At 63.6% G+C, this 7,500-nt stretch overlaps 2 non-coding genes across 2 annotated transcripts; both read right to left on the bottom strand.

Moving 5' to 3' along the window:
* Positions 1-442: 442 nt before the first annotated feature.
* LOC125981518 (5S ribosomal RNA) lies at positions 443-561 on the bottom strand. The gene has a single exon (XR_007486021.1). It is a non-coding gene; the product is annotated as a 5S ribosomal RNA (ribosomal RNA).
* A 635-nt stretch (positions 562-1,196) lies between these two features.
* Positions 1,197-1,315, bottom strand: LOC125981588 (5S ribosomal RNA). Its single transcript, XR_007486076.1, has one exon. It is a non-coding gene; the product is annotated as a 5S ribosomal RNA (ribosomal RNA).
* Positions 1,316-7,500: the final 6,185 nt, after the last annotated feature.

Raw genomic sequence — 7,500 nt, 5'->3', positions numbered from 1 at the left:
GCGCAAGAAAGTTTGGGGACCACTAGTCTAAAAGAATCTGGCCGTAACTGGAATAGGGTTCTACGCGAATGCCCAACGGAAAAGTGAAGTGCACAAAACCTGCATTTGGCTGCATCAAAATAAATGTCATGAAAAAGGTAAAAACACTACATGGAAGCACAATGTGTTGTGCTGGGATCTTTTACAAGTAAAGACTGCTGCTTTGAGTTCACAGGGAGCCATGCTCTTTATTCACTGTACATAGTCTGTCCTCTAGCGGTAAAAACGTGAACTGCAATGCTATGGCTGTCGCCACACAATGTAGGTTTTAAACTCGTGTTGTAGTTTCAGTGTCGGAGTTCAAACTAGGCTTGCAGTTTCCGAATGCCATTCTTGATGGGTGCTGTAAAAAGTTCTTGGCTTAAACGATTGAAGTGCACATAAGAAAAAAAAAAAAAAAAAAAGCTTACGGTAACTGGTATTCCCAGGCGGTCTCCCATCCAAGTACTAACCAGGCCCGACCCTGCTTAGCCTCCGAGATCGGACGAGATCGGGCGCTCTCAGGGTAGTATGGCCGTAAGCCGTGAGACCGCTCAGAATTTTTCATTTTATAGACACAATCGCCCCTGAAACCATGCCAAGCAGCGGCGGGACTTGATGGCTGTGGTAAAAGTTTCCTTTCACAATTGACGTGGGAAAAAAAAAAAAAAAAAAAAGGCTTTCAGCACCTGGTATTCCCGGACGGTCACCCTTCACTTTTGTTTTTTTTTTTGTTTTTTTTACAACCAGGGCCGAAACAGTCTTTCTTCCAAGGCTTTTGGTGTTTTCTGGAAACATGGCTATCATGAAAAGTTATTGACAGCTTTTTATGCGGTAGCACGAATTTGCCGTTGCGACCTGCATTTTGCTGAATCAAAATAAATGCCTTGAAAAGTTTAAAAACACTTCATGGAAGTGTTGTGTTGGGTTCTTTTACAACTCAAGCCTGCTGCTTTGAGTTCACAGGGAGCCATGCTCACTGTACATAGTCTGCTCTCTAGCGGTAAAAAATTTAACTACAATGCTGTGGATGTCACCACATAATATAGCTTTCAAACTCGTGTTATAGTTTCAATGTCGGAGTTTAAATTAGGCTTGCTGTTTCCGGATGCCATTCGTGATGGGTGTTGTAAAAAATAGCTTCTTAAACGATTGAAGTGCACATAAGAAAAAGAAAAAGCTTACAGCACCTGGTATTCCCAGGCGGTCTCCCATCCAAGTACTAACCAGGCCCGACCCTGCTTAGCTTCCGAGATCGGACGAGATCGGGCGTTCTCAGGGTAGTATGGCCGTAAGCCGTGAGGTGACCCAACATTTTGCATTTTATAGACACAATCGCCCCTGAAACTAGCGAGCGAGCCAATGAAGCCTTCAAAACTGCTTCGGCACATGGAGACCAAGCATCCTGCATTAAAAGACAAACCTTAACCACTTCGGGTTTCATTGTCTCCGATTACGCCTGGATGGGACCGGCTCGTTTCTGAGAAACAAGCTCGGTGCTCCCAATAATTCAACGTAATGGTGACTTTTATTTTTATGTGGTTTATATTTGTTTTTATGCCAGTCGTATCATTTTATTTAATCGTATTTACCGTATTTGCCGGTGTACAGGTCGACTCGGTGTATAAGTCGACCCCCTAAAATTCGACGGAAATTTACGATTTTATGATATATCCTTTGTATAAGTCGAGCTCAATTGTTGCATTATATTAAACTTCAAAATTCAATATGCGAAATTTATTGACGAAATGTGTTCAAATTCTGGGAGGCCGTGCGCATGCTGCTGTTTATAAGCACCGCGGAGGAGATCGCGGCCGGCGAGCTCGCGCACGCCGCCCGGCACCAACGGGAGGCCGGAAATAGCTCCAAGCGGGGGTGGTCGCGGCGCCTCATTCGACTTCCAGCGGCCGGCGAGCTCGCGCACCCGCCCGGCACATCCGGGAGGCCGTGCGCACGAGCCAAGTGGCCGAAAATAGCCCCCGCCGAGCGGATCGGCTGTTTATAAGCACCGCGGAGGTGGTCGCGGCGCCTCATTCGACTTCCAGCGGCCGGCGAGCTCGCGCACCCGCCCGGCACATCCGGGAGGCCGTGCGCACGAGCCAAGTGGCCGAAAATAGCCCCCGCCGAGCGGATCGGCGGTTTATAAGCACCGCGGAGGTGGTCGCGGCGCCTCATTCGACTTCCAGCGGCCGGCGAGCTCGCGCACCCGCCCGGCACATCCGGGAGGCCGTGCGCACGAGCCAAGTGGCCGAAAATAGCCCCCGCCGAGCGGATCGGCTGTTTATAAGCACCGCAGAGGTGGTCGCGGCGCCTCATTCGACTTCCGGCGGGCGGCGAGCTCGCTCACCCGCCCGGCACATCCGGGAGGCCGTGCGCACGAGCCAAGTGGCCGAAAATAGCCCCCGCCGAGCGGATCGGCGGTTTATAAGCACCGCGGAGGTGGTCGCGGCGCCTCATTCGACTTCAAGCGGCCGGCGAGCTCGCGCACCCGCCCGGCACATCCGGGAGGCCGTGCGCACGAGCCAAGTGGCCGAAAATAGCCCCCGCCGAGCGGATCGGCTGTTTATAAGCACCGCGGAGGTGGTCGCGGCGCCTCATTCGACTTCCAGCGGCCGGCGAGCCCGCGCACCCGCCCGGCACATCCGGGAGGCCGTGCACACGAGCCAAGTGGCCGAAAATAGCCCCCGCCGAGCGGATCGGCTGTTTATAAGCACCGCGGAGGTGGTCGCGGCGCCTCATTCGACTTCCAGCGGCCCGCGAGCTCGCGCACCCGCCCGGCACATCCGGGAGGCCGTGCGCACGAGCCAAGTGGCCGAAAATAGCCCGCGCCGAGCGGATCGGCTGTTTATAAGCACCGCGGAGGTGGTCGCGGCGCCTCATTCGACTTCCAGCTGCCGGCGAGCCCGCGCACCCGCCTGGCACATCCGGGAGGCCGTGCGCACGAGCCAAGTGGCCGAAAATAGCCCCCGCCGAGCGGATCGGCTGTTTATAAGCACCCCGGGGGTGGTCGCGGCGCCTCATTCGACTTCCAGCGGCCGGCGAGCTCGCGCACCTGCCCGGCACATCCGGGAGGCCGTGCGCACGAGCCAAGTGGACGAAAATAGCCCCCGCCGAGCGGATCGGCTGTTTATAAGCACCGCGGAGGTGGTCGCGGCGCCTCATTCGACTTCCAGCGGCCGGCGAGCCCGCGCACCCGCCCGGCACATCCGGGAGGCCGTGCGCACGAGCCAAGTGGCCGAAAATAGCCCCCGCCGAGCGGATCGGCTGTTTATAAGCACCGCGGAGGTGGTCGCGGCGCCTCATTCGACTTCCAGCGGCCGGCGAGCTCGCGCACCTTCCCGGCACATCCGGGAGGCCGTGCGCACGAGCCAAGTGGACGAAAATAGCCCCCGCCGAGCGGATCGGCTGTTTATAAGCACCGCGGAGGTGGTCGCGGCGCCTCATTCGACTTCCAGCTGCCGGCGAGCTCGCGCACCCGCCCGGCACATCCGGGAGGCCGTGCGCACGAGCGAAGTGGCCGAAAATAGCCCCCGCCGAGCGGATCGGCTGTTTATAAGCACCGCGGAGGTGGTCGCGGCGCCTCATTCGACTTCCAGCGGCCGGCGAGCTCGCGCACCCGCCCGGCACATCCGGGAGGCCGTGCGCACGAGCCAAGTGGACGAAAATAGCCCCCGCCGAGCGGATCGGCTGTTTATAAGCACCGCGGAGGTGGTCGCGGCGCCTCATTCGACTTCCAGCGGCCGGCGAGCTCGCGCACCCGCCCGGCACATCCGGGAGGCCGTGCGCACGAGCCAAGTGGCCGAAAACAGCCCGCGCCGAGCGGATCGGCTGTTTATAAGCACCGCGGAGGTGGTCGCGGCGCCTCATTCGACTTCAAGCGGCCGGCGCGCTCGCGCACCCGCCCGGCACATCCGGGAGGCCGTGCGCACGAGCCAAGTGGCCGAAAATAGCCCCCGCCGAGCGGATCGGCTGTTTATAAGCACCGCGGAGGTGGTCGCGGCGCCTCATTTGACTTCCAGCGGCCGGCGAGCTCGCGCACCGGCCCGGCACATCCGGGAGGCCGTGCGCACGAGCCAAGTGGCCGAAAATAGCCCCCGCCGAGCGGATCGGCTGTTTATAAGCACCGCGGAGGTGGTCGCGGCGCCTCATTCGACTTCCAGCGGCCGGCGAGCTCGCGCACCCGCCCGGCACATCCGGGAGGCCGTGCGCACGAGCCAAGTGGCCGAAAATAGCCCCCGCCGAGCGGATCGGCTGTTTATAAGCACCGCGGAGGTGGTCGCGGCGCCTCATTCGACTTCCAGCGGCCGGCGAGCTCGCGCACCCGCCCGGCACATCCGGGAGGCCGTGCGCACGAGCCAAGTGGCCGAAAATAGCCCCCGCCGAGCGGATCGGCTGTTTATAAGCACCGCGGAGGTGGTCGCGGCGCCTCATTCGACTTCCAGCGGCCGGCGAGCTCGCGCACCCGCCCGGCACATCCGGGAGGCCGTGCGCACGAGCCAAGTGGCCGAAAATAGCCCCCGCCGAGCGGATCGGCTGTTTATAAGCACCGCGGAGGTGGTCGCGGCGCCTCATTCGACTTCCAGCGGCCGGCGAGCTCGCGCACCCGCCCGGCACATCCGGGAGGCCGTGCGCACGAGCCAAGTGGCCGAAAATAGCCCCCGCCGAGCGGATCGGCGGTTTATAAGCACCGCGGAGGTGGTCGCGGCGCCTCATTCGACTTCCAGCGGCCGGCGAGCTCGCGCACCCGCCCGGCACATCCGGGAGGCCGTGCGCACGAGCCAAGTGGCCGAAAATAGCCCCCGCCGAGCGGATCGGCTGTTTATAAGCACCGCGGAGGTGGTCGCGGCGCCTCATTCGACTTCCGGCGGGCGGCGAGCTCGCGCACCCGCCCGGCACATCCGGGAGGCCGTGCGCACGAGCCAAGTGGCCGAAAATAGCCCCCGCCGAGCGGATCGGCGGTTTATAAGCACCGCGGAGTTGGTCGCGGCGCCTCATTCGACTTCAAGCGGCCGGCGAGCTCGCGCATCCGCCCGGCACATCCGGGAGGCCGTGCGCACGAGCCAAGTGGCCGAAAATAGCCCCCGCCGAGCGGATCGGCTGTTTATAAGCACCGCGGAGGTGGTCGCGGCGCCTCATTCGACTTCCAGCGGCCGGCGAGCCCGCGCACCCGCCCGGCACATCCGGGAGGCCGTGCACACGAGCCAAATGGCCGAAAATAGCCCCCGCCGAGCGGATCGGCTGTTTATAAGCACCGCGGAGGTGGTCGCGGCGCCTCATTCGACTTCCAGCGGCCGGCGAGCTCGCGCACCCGCCCGGCACATCCGGGAGGCCGTGCGCACGAGCCAAGTGGCCGAAAATAGCCCCCGCCGAGCGGATCGGCTGTTTATAAGCACCGCGGAGGTGGTCGCGGCGCCTCATTCGACTTCCAGCGGCCGGCGAGCTCGCGCACCCGCCCGGCACATCCGGGAGGCCGTGCGCACGAGCCAAGTGGCCGAAAATAGCCCGCGCCGAGCGGATCGGCTGTTTATAAGCACCGCGGAGGTGGTCGCGGCGCCTCATTCGACTTCCAGCGGCCGGCGAGCTCGCGCACCCGCCCGGCACATCCGGGAGGCCGTGCGCACGAGCCAAGTGGCTGAAAATAGCCCGCGCCGAGCGGATCGGCTGTTTATAAGCACCGCGGAGGTGGTCGCGGCGCCTCATTCGACTTCAAGCGGCCGGCGAGCTCGCGCACCCGCCCGGCACATCCGGGAGGCCGTGCGCACGAGCCAAGTGGCCGAAAATAGCCCCCGCCGAGCGGATCGGCTGTTTATAAGCACCGCGGAGGTGGTCGCGGCGCCTCATTCGACTTCCAGCGGCCGGCGAGCCCGCGCACCCGCCTGGCACATCCGGGAGGCCGTGCGCACGAGCCAAGTGGCCGAAAATAGCCCCCGCCGAGCGGATCGGCTGTTTATAAGCACCGCGGGGGTGGTCGCGGCGCCTCATTCGACTTCCAGCGGCCGGCGAGCTCGCGCACCCGCCCGGCACATCCGGGAGGCCGTGCGCACGAGCCAAGTGGACGAAAATAGCCCCCGCCGAGCGGATCGGCTGTTTATAAGCACCGCGGAGGTGGTCGCGGCGCCTCATTCGACTTCCAGCGGCCGGCGAGCCCGCGCACCCGCCCGGCACATCCGGGAGGCCGTGCGCACGAGCCAAGTGGCCGAAAATAGCCCCCGCCGAGCGGATCGGCTGTTTATAAGCACCGCGGAGGTGGTCGCGGCGCCTCATTCGACTTCCAGCGGCCGGCGAGCTCGCGCACCCGCCCGGCACATCCGGGAGGCCGTGCGCACGAGCCAAGTGGCCAAAAATAGCCCCCGCCGAGCGGATCGGCTGTTTATAAGCACCGCGGAGGTGGTCGCGGCGCCTCATTCGACTTCCAGCGGCCGGCGAGCTCGCGCACCCGCCCGGCACATCCGGGAGGCCGTGCGCACGAGCCAAGTGGCCGAAAATAGCCCGCGCCGAGCGGATCGGCTGTTTATAAGCACCGCGGAGGTGGTCGCGGCGCCTCATTCGACTTCAAGCGGCCGGCGCGCTCGCGCACCCGCCCGGCACATCCGGGAGGCCGTGCGCACGAGCCAAGTGGCCGAAAATAGCCCCCGCCGAGCGGATCGGCTGTTTATAAGCACCGCGGAGGTGGTCGCGGCGCCTCATTCGACTTCCAGCGGCCGGCGAGCTCGCGCACCGGCCCGGCACATCCGGGAGGCCGTGCGCACGAGCCAAGTGGCCGAAAATAGCCCCCGCCGAGCGGATCGGCTGTTTATAAGCACCGCGGAGGTGGTCGCGGCGCCTCATTCGACTTCCAGCGGCCGGCGAGCTCGCGCACCCGCCCGGCACATCCGGGAGGCCGTGCGCACGAGCCAAGTGGCCGAAAATAGCCCCCGCCGAGCGGATCGGCTGTTTATAAGCACCGCGGAGGTGGTCGCGGCGCCTCATTCGACTTCCAGCGGCCGGCGAGCTCGCGCACCCGCCCGGCACATCCGGGAGGCCGTGCGCACGAGCCAAGTGGCCGAAAATAGCCCCCGCCGAGCGGATCGGCTGTTTATAAGCACCGCGGAGGTGGTCGCGGCGCCTCATTCGACTTCCAGCGGCCGGCGAGCTCGCGCACCCGCCCGGCACATCCGGGAGGCCGTGCGCACGAGCCAAGTGGCCGAAAATAGCCCCCGCCGAGCGGATCGGCTGTTTATAAGCACCGCGGAGGTGGTCGCGGCGCCTCATTCGACTTCCAGCGGCCGGCGAGCTCGCGCACCCGCCCGGCACATCCGGGAGGCCGTGCGCACGAGCCAAGTGGCCGAAAATAGCCCCCGCCGAGCGGATCGGCGGTTTATAAGCACCGCGGAGGTGGTCGCGGCGCCTCATTCGACTTCCAGCGGCCGGCGAGCTCGCGCACCCGCCCGGCACATCCGGGAGGCCGTGCGCACGAGCCAAGTGGCCGAAAATAGCCCCCGC

Source organism: Syngnathus scovelli, chromosome 14, assembly GCF_024217435.2.
Source record: "Syngnathus scovelli strain Florida chromosome 14, RoL_Ssco_1.2, whole genome shotgun sequence".
Classification (NCBI taxonomy): Eukaryota; Metazoa; Chordata; class Actinopteri; order Syngnathiformes; family Syngnathidae; genus Syngnathus; species Syngnathus scovelli.
The sequence above is the reverse complement of the archived record's forward strand: the minus strand, read 5'-3'. Positions and strand labels throughout refer to the sequence as shown.